The sequence below is a fragment of the Mastomys coucha genome, unplaced genomic scaffold (assembly GCF_008632895.1).
Source record: "Mastomys coucha isolate ucsf_1 unplaced genomic scaffold, UCSF_Mcou_1 pScaffold1, whole genome shotgun sequence".
NCBI classification, from domain to species: domain Eukaryota; kingdom Metazoa; phylum Chordata; class Mammalia; order Rodentia; family Muridae; genus Mastomys; species Mastomys coucha.
In genome coordinates, this window is record NW_022196891.1 from 4,843,630 (window position 1) to 4,852,618 (window position 8,989).

Here is an 8,989-nt window from a genome sequence, read left to right on the forward strand (position 1 = left end):
CACCATGTGTACTCTTTGGTTGGTGGTTTAGTCCCTGGGAGTTCTGAGGGTACTGGTTAGTTCATATTACTAAGAGGCTGCAAACCCTTCAGCTCCTTGGGTCCTTTATCTAGCTCCTTCATTGGGGAGCCTTCTCTCAGTCCAATGGATGGCCGTGAGCCTCTACTTCTGTATTAGTTAGATACTGTCAGAGCCTCTCAGGAGACAGCTATATCAGGTTCCTGTCAACCAACACTTGCTGGCATCCACAATAGTGTCTGGATTTGGTGATTGAATATGGGAAGATTTCCAGGTGGAGCAGTCTCTGGATTGTCCTTCCTTCAGTCTCTGCTCCATACTTTGTCTCTGCAACTCCTTCCATGGGTATCTTGTTCTTCCTTTTAAGAAGAAACAAAGTATCCACACTTGGTCTTCCTTCTTGAGTTTCTTGTGGTTTGTGGATTGTATTTTAGATATTCCAAGCTTTGGGGATAATATCCACTTATCAGAGAGTGCATACCATGTGTGTTTTTTTGTGATTGGGTTACCTCACTCAGGATGACATTCTCCACATCTATATCCATTTCCCTAAAAATTCATAAATTCATTGTTTTTATTAGCTGAGTAGTACTCCATTGTGTAGATGTACCACAAATTCTGGATTCATTCCTCTGTTGAGGGACATCTGGGTTGTTTCCAGTTTCTGGCTATTATAAATAAGGCTGCTATGAACATAGTGGAGCATGTGACCATATTACAAGTTGGAACATCTTCTGGGCATATGCCCAGGAGTGGTATAGCTGGGTCCTCTGGTAGTAGTATGTCCAATTCCTGGAGGAATTACCAAACTGATTTCCAGAGTTGTTGTACCAGCTTACAATCCCACCAGCAATGAAGGAGTGTTCTTCTTTCTCCAAAGCTTCTGTAAGGCAAAAGACACTGTCGTTAAGACAAAATGGCAACCAACAGATTGGGAAAAGATCTTTACCAATACTACATCCAATAGAGGGCTAATATCTAATATATACAAAGAACTCAAGAAGTTAGATTCAGAGAACCAAATAACCCTATTAAAAAATGGGATACAGAGTTAAACAAAGAATTCTCAGCTGAGGAATACAGAATGGCTGAGAAGCACCTAAGGAAATGTTCAACTTCCTTAGTCATCAGGGAAATGCAAATCAAAACAATCCTGAGATTCTACCTCACACCAGTCAGAATGGTGAGGATCAAAAACTCAGGTGACAACAGATGCTGGAGAGGTTGCGGAGAAAGAGGAACACTCTTTCATTGCTGGTGAGATTGTAAGTGTGTCCTTGTCACCTGAGATTTTTGACTTAGCCCTTCTGATTGGTGTGAGGTGGAATCTCAGGATCATTTTGATTTGCATTTCCTTGATGACTAAGGAAGTTGAACTTTCTTTCCTTAGGTACTTCTTGGTCATTCATGATTCCTCAGCTGAGAATTCTTTATTTAGCTCTGCACTTCATTTTTTTTTTTAATTGAGTTATTTGGTTTTTCTGGATTATAACTTCTAGAGTTCTTTTTATACTTTGGGTAGTAGTCCTCTATCACATGGAGGGTTGGTAAATATCTTTTGCCAGTCTGTGGGTTGCTGTTTTTTCCTATTGGCAGTGTCCTTTGCCTTACTGAAGCTTTTCAGTTTCATGAGTTCCCATTTGTCAATTGTTGATCTTAAAGCCAAAGCCATTCGTGTTCTGTTCAGGAAATTTTCCCCTTTGCCCTCATGAAACTTAAAAGCTTCTATAAGCAAAAGACATAGTCAATAAGACAAATCAACAAGCTATAGATTGGGAAAAAATCTTCAATAACCCCACATCTGATAGAGGGCTGTAGTGGCTATCACTGGTTGTCAATTTGACTATATCTGAAATGAACTACAATCCAGAATTAGAAGGCTCACCTGGCCCTAATCTGGAGGCTTAGAGATACAAGTTTCCGACCCGAATCTTGGCATGGAGATCTTGAGGTATAGTGGCTATGAATCCCAGAGGATTTAGATAGAAAGATCTCTAGTTCAAGCAGGGTCACCTAGGGTTAAAGGTGTAGTAACACCTTTAACCTGGGCCACACCTTTTGCTGGAGACCTATATAAGGAAGAAGGAAAGCTCGCTCTTTTTCAATTGCTTGCCTTGTGGGACTGAGCAACTGCTGGATCCTTGGACTTCCATTCACAGTTGCTGCCTACCATTGTTGGGAGTGGATTGTTGGGAATTGGACTACAGACTGTAAGTCTGCAATAAATTCCTTACTACATAGAGACTATCATAACTTCTGCGACTCTAAAGAACCCTGACTAATACAAGGGCTAATATTCAAAATATATAAAGAACCCAAGAAGCTAACCACCATAAAAACCAAACAACCCAATCAAAAAAAGGGATACAGAACTAAACTGAGAATATAGAACTAAGCAGAATAATCTCATATGGCTGAGAAGCACCTAAAGAAAATTTCAAAGTCCTTATTGATCAGAGAAATGCAAATCAAAATGACCCTGAGATTCCACCTTATACCAATCAGAATGGCTAAGATCAAAACCTCAGGTGACAACACATGTTAGAGAGAATGTGGAGAAAGAGGAACACTTCTCCATTTCTCTGGAAATCAGCCTGGAGGTTCTTCAGAAAGTTGGAGATAGATCTACCTGAAGACCCAGCATTAACACTTTTGGGAATATACCTACCTTGCCACGGAGGCACATGTTCCATTATGTTCATAGTGACCTTGTTTGTGATAGCCAGAAGTTAGAAACAACCCAGATGTCCCACAACTGATGATTGGATACAGAAAATATGGTTAATTTACACTATGGAATACTACTCAGCTATTAATAACGAGAACATCCTGAGTTTTGCATACAAGTGGATGGGACTAGGAAATATCCTCCTGAATGTGGAAACTCAGACCCAAAAGGACATTCATGGTATGTACTAACTAATAATTGTGTACTAGTAAAATAATACAGAATACCAAAGATACAGTCCACAGAACTTAAAAAAGTCAACAAGCTGAACAGCTACCCTGTAGGAGGACCAGCAGTCTCAATTAATCTAGACTTCTGACATCTCTCAGACACTGGACTACAAACTAGGCAGCATACACCAGCTGATATAAGGCCCCAAACACATATAGAACAGAGGACTTCTGGGTCTGAATTCAATAAGTGATGATGCACCTAACCCTCAAGAGACTGGAGGTCCGAGGGTGTTTAGAGGTCAGGTAATGTGGGAGAGTGGGAGAGTGGGTTGGAGATATCCTCATGGAGACAGGGGGTGGGGAGAAGGTATGGGATATAGAACAGTTGCGTGGTGGACAAGAGGTAGGTGGAGAATAACATCTAGAGTGTAAATAAATAAATAAATACATAAATAAATTAATTTGCAAAATTCCTAATTAAATGTGTTAAGTAAAATAAAGAAAACACTCAAGTTCCAATTTTTTAATGTGTGTCCCAAACTTTAATATACTCACCCTAATGAATAAGAGCAAGTTTTCTTATATTATCTTTGATATTTATGAATATGGTTATTATGTGCATGCTTGTATAAAATAGAATAGAAATGTAGTTTGATTCTTAGGAGCTTCTAAATTCTTTCCTAGGTGGCCCTCTGTTTTATAGTACTTTATAGTACTTTTCTAAATTTTTAGTTCTAATCAAAATACTCACAAATGGCCACTTAGTGGCATAAATAGTATTACTTATAGCATGTAAAATTGTATTAAGTTACTTATATTTTCTAATACTATACTGAAATGCAATTCCTTCAACAACCATAGATTGTTCCTTCATTATACATATTAGACTACTTATTTTAAGTAAACTCTACTGATTATATTGACGACATTTATCTAGAGTGGCTGAAATAATATTCAAGGGCCTTTATATTCAATTAGTTTTATGACACCTAACAAAACTTTCATTGTGAAAGTTTATTATGGAATTTGACATGAAGTCATACATGATAAAAAAATTTCTTTTTCTGGGAACAAGAAATTTTATAAATAAAATTTATAAAATTGTATAAGCTGTTGGGAACAGAATAGATGCTTAATGGTCTTGCAAACAGAGGACATGTCTAAAGGTATTTTTCACACCGATGATGAACAATTCAGCATTTATCAACCTAGAACATGGAGAAAAATATCCTGAGTTAAATATCTCAAATCTGTACTGTGAATTTAGCAACTAACATACCATTTGTGAAGCCATTGTAGTAATTGGGTAGGATGGCATTTCTTAGTTTCTCAAATATAACAAAAGATTAGCAAATAGTGCTCTTTATTTTAATCAATTTGCATAAATGACTAACAATATCATTGTTCTAAAGTCATTGTTCTACTGAGAGACACACCAGATTGCCACTAAATTATATTCTCCCCCATTGTTTACATTGTTATTCTATTATTTTTTTGTTTCTATCTCATATTGTGAAAATATGGGGAGGCTTAAAATTATTCCTGCAAGAATCATTCCAGAAAACATAAAAGATATCTTTATCATTGTGGGGTTTTTTTTGACTGTGAGCTTGACATTGGCAGATATTCAAGGTCTTAGTGGGAACTAAAACTTTTCCTGACAAATTTTTCACTCTATTCATAACATAATATGCTTTGTTTGTCTAGCTTTGCGCCTTTTTAAGGAACTTTTGTGGAGCATATTATAGTTGGTAATAGAATTATCATATTGACTTTTAGTAATATATTCAAAACTTCTTGAGAGCTAACTACTTTTAATGTGATATTGGATAAAACTCTTGACTTCTAGAGCCCTCTACTCAACCTTTCGAACTCCCATTTGCTATATATTTATCACACACTTATTTAACACCCTGAGTGTCATTTTTCTTCTTTTATATTAAGGATTAGTTTCACAGGTTTTGAATGGTGGCTACACAGATGATTTAGCAAGTAATTAAAGGTCTAAAAAGCAAATAGCTTGTAATGATTTGAAAATACCTGAGGATAAAAATCTTATACACTTGATCATATGATATTTTCTTAAGTTGGAGACAGAGAATATATCAACAATATTTGTTCTACTTTTTTTGGAGTAAAAAGTAAAAAAAAAAATAGCAAAAGGGGGTTAGGGAAGAAGGAAGTAGGAAACTGTTGTTAGTTTGCAGTCAGTTGAGCAACACTCTTTACTAATTTCTGAAAGGTTTCATGTTCATGTACTTGTGAAAACTATTTGATATTTAATTTGCTTGTTTTGGATAGTTTATTAACTATTAAATGAAGTTTATGTTTCCATAGTGTTCATGTGAATATTAACATAGACACTAGAAAGAATCAGACATAGTTATCTAACACTTAATAAAAATTAAGTAAATGTTATTTTCTTGTTCTTCAATCAAGAGGAAACAATACAAATAGCTGTATATTCAAATTTCTACAACATTTTCATGCCTGAGGTTTATGTTCTCAGTTTGATTAATATTTATAGAAGAATTCTTGAAGAGTAAAATTAATCACATACCCACAACATTTATCAGTTCAATGAAGCCCAAGGTATTTGTTTAGTGAAGGCATAAAGATACTAGATTACTGTTTTTCTTTTGGCATTAAAGACACATTTCAAATATTATACACTGTGAAGCATATTTCTAATAATCATAAAATATTTTAAAATCTGAATGAGAAAACATAATTAATTACAGCATAACCATAACTAAGTATTTACTTTTTATATGAAAATATTTGTGATTTCTACAAATTTTCAAGTTTGGTCATATTCTGGAAAGTCCGCTCTATTCCTTAGTAATACACTCAGAAAGTGGTAACACAAAATCTCTTCATTTTCCCGTGGTGGCAATTATTCTTAAAGGATTCTAATTGACTTGGATGTCAAAAGGTAGCATATCAAATTATTTATAAGTATACTATGCAAAGTTATAAATTCATTGACAAAACTTTTTATTACCCATTGTTATTAAACATTGATGTCATATTTAGGGAGAATTTATTACAGTCTATACTATGATTTAAAAAAACAAATTCAAAATGTAACATTTCTGACAGCATATAGTTTACTTACAATAATAAGAAAATTTTCATCCACTAACTGGCCAAACAGGCAGGAAAGACGGACCATTGAAAATCCTAAGTGTGATGATGGCTGCTGAAACAAGTGTATGTGTGCGTGTTTTGTACATGTGTGTTTGTGTGTGTGAGTGTATGTGTGTGTGTGTGTATATGTGCGCATGTTTTGTGTGTGTATGTGTATGTGTATGTGTGTGGGGTGTGTGTGTGTGTGTGTATGTGTGTGTGTATGTGTGTGGGGGGTTGTGGGGGTGGGGTGTGTGTGTGTGTGTGTGTGTGTGTGTGTGTGTGTGTGTGTGTGTTTGAGCATTTGCATGCTATTTGGTCATTCAGTGGAAAATAGGATCTTAAATTTCCATTTTTGAAGTTATGGTAGCATTAACAATTTTGAGCAAGTTCATGATATCCTCAATTCAGCCTTAACTTACATTTAGATTGCTAACTGTCACCTAATTTGAAACACACAGGCAATGCTTTTTTTTCTAGTAGTTTCCTTTAAAAAAAAGAACAATAATTTTGCCTTTAAAAAGGTCAATACTTTGATAAGATGAATTCAGTACTGGGCATTTAAATATATACACTATTCAACCATAAACTCATGTTTCTGCAATAGTATAATCAAATACTTGAAATAAGTTGATATACATTAGGCCATCTATCACAACCAAAGTAACTAATTTCTAAGAAGTTGATAAGTTTAAATTCTTCACATATTTTTTTTTTTAATTTTAGGATGTTTAGTTTCATCTACCTTAAACACACACACATATCTTCCTTTCCAAAATCAAATAGTATATCTTTTAAATTATTATGAAATGCCTTTTAAGAATTATAAAATGTGTATTAAGTTTCTTCAAAAGGAACAAGAACTCAATACACTGTCTTACCAGAATGTCATTTTTAAATGTAATAAACTTATTTAACTTAAATTGCAATTGATAATTAAATTTGGAATTATAAAAATGTATAAAATACATATTTTGTCTTCTCAATGTATATAAAATTAAATACGTTTATTTTGACTTATGGTGAAAAAAATGTTACTAACTACTGGAAAGTAATGTGATAGTAGAGCTAACATTGTAACCAAAGTAATGTGATAGTAGAGCTAACATTGTAACCAATGGTAATGTGATAGTAGAGCTAACATTGCAAACAGTAGTAATGTGATAGTAGAGCTAACACTGTAAACAATAGTAATGTGATAGTAGAGCTAACATTGTAAACAATACAAACATTTTTGGAATTCCGTATGAGTAAATTTTACTCAACTGCTTTTCTGAGAAGAGTCAGTCCTTCCTCTTTTATAAGATGAGTTACTATTTGAACTAAAAATTAATTTGCCCTTCAAAAATATTAGGAGAGAGCTACCAACCTACTAAGTAAGAAATTACTTTAAAATACAATCAAAGTGTTAGTTTCAATTAAAAATGAACATATCCCTCAATACAGTAGGGGTTCTGGTCAAGCAGTAAATTTAATCTATTATGTGATTTATTTTGCCTTCACATATTTCTTTATATTTTTCTAAAATGATTCTCTTTCTACTGTTATAAAAAAGAATGTTATATAAATGAACCTAAATAGTTAGAAGCAATCACAGCATAAAATTTGGTTGTTCAAGAAACTAGGTGCAATTTACTTTGTTTCACATTGGAAATTCTTCCACCCAAATATTAATTAATGGAACAATTAAAAGACAATGTCAAGTTATAATATAATGGCACAATGTAAAGGTCACAAATTATTGCTCTTATAAACTGCTCTTGTCTTTGAACTGCCATATTGACTACATTCTATTGCATTTTCTATGAAAAATATTCCTGTTTCGGAAAGATTGAGGTGGGTTTCAAAGTATGTGCTTGATTGATTGCAAATCTATTAGTGTAACTCAGTAGATATTAGGAAGGTTAGTAGGCAAAACGCAAAAAAATAAACTGGACTATCCCAAAGGAAGTGAATATTATAGGACTAATGGATTCATTAGGTGGATTATCAGACTTTGAAAGCATTAAGGAATGATCATACTCAGGCATATGGGTATATTTAGCTTAAAAACCACGTACTATGCTCAGCACCCTAGAACTGTTAATGACTACATTTATGCCACTGATTCCATGTTAGTTCCTTACATGGGTGACCATTTATCTAGTGCCTGATTATAAGTAGGTATAGATAGAAGTGTGAATCAATAGTGTTAAGATGATATAAAAATATATTGCTTTAATATGCTTTACAGGATACTCAATTCCTGTCTAATGTGGACTCCATGGGAATTTTGGGTGATTATCTTGCATGGCAAGATAAAAACATGCCTAAGAAGAGGCACATACAGTATTTTAGTTTACTTCATTTGTTTTGGATTGTCATAACTTTAAAAATGGGTGTGTGTAGGGCAATGGGGAAATAATGGGGTGGGAGAGACTCGCTTCCTGCCAAAGCTCAGAGATCCTGGACTGGCACACCCGCGAGATTGTTGCACTCTCTATGCCGGGAGGGTGTCTGGTTGTGGGAAGCCACGTGACCCTAGTCATTGGGAGTAGGAGGAAGCAATCCAGGGTCTCTGGGCCTCATGGAGGCCAAGGATGACAGGCTCTATCTCTTAGGCATCGCAGGATGTCTCTGGACACCTCAGAAGAGCTGAGAACAGGTGGGGGCTTTGGGGTGGCAGTGGCCCTGGGACAAAAGGAAAAAAGGGGGACAGGGAGGAGGTGCTGGGTGGTTCTCGAGAGAGAGTCCTTGTTCCAGTCTAGCAGCTGTAAATGCTGGGAGGCTTTCCTGCGGGAGATTAAACAGGGCTCTTTAGGGGAAGGCCTAAGCCATTGTTCCAGCATGTTGAGTCTAGATGAAAGGAGGCAGTCTATAGTTTTTGGCTTTATTATAGAACACACACACACACACACACACACACAGAGAGAGAGAGAGAGAGAGAGAGAGAGAGAGAGAG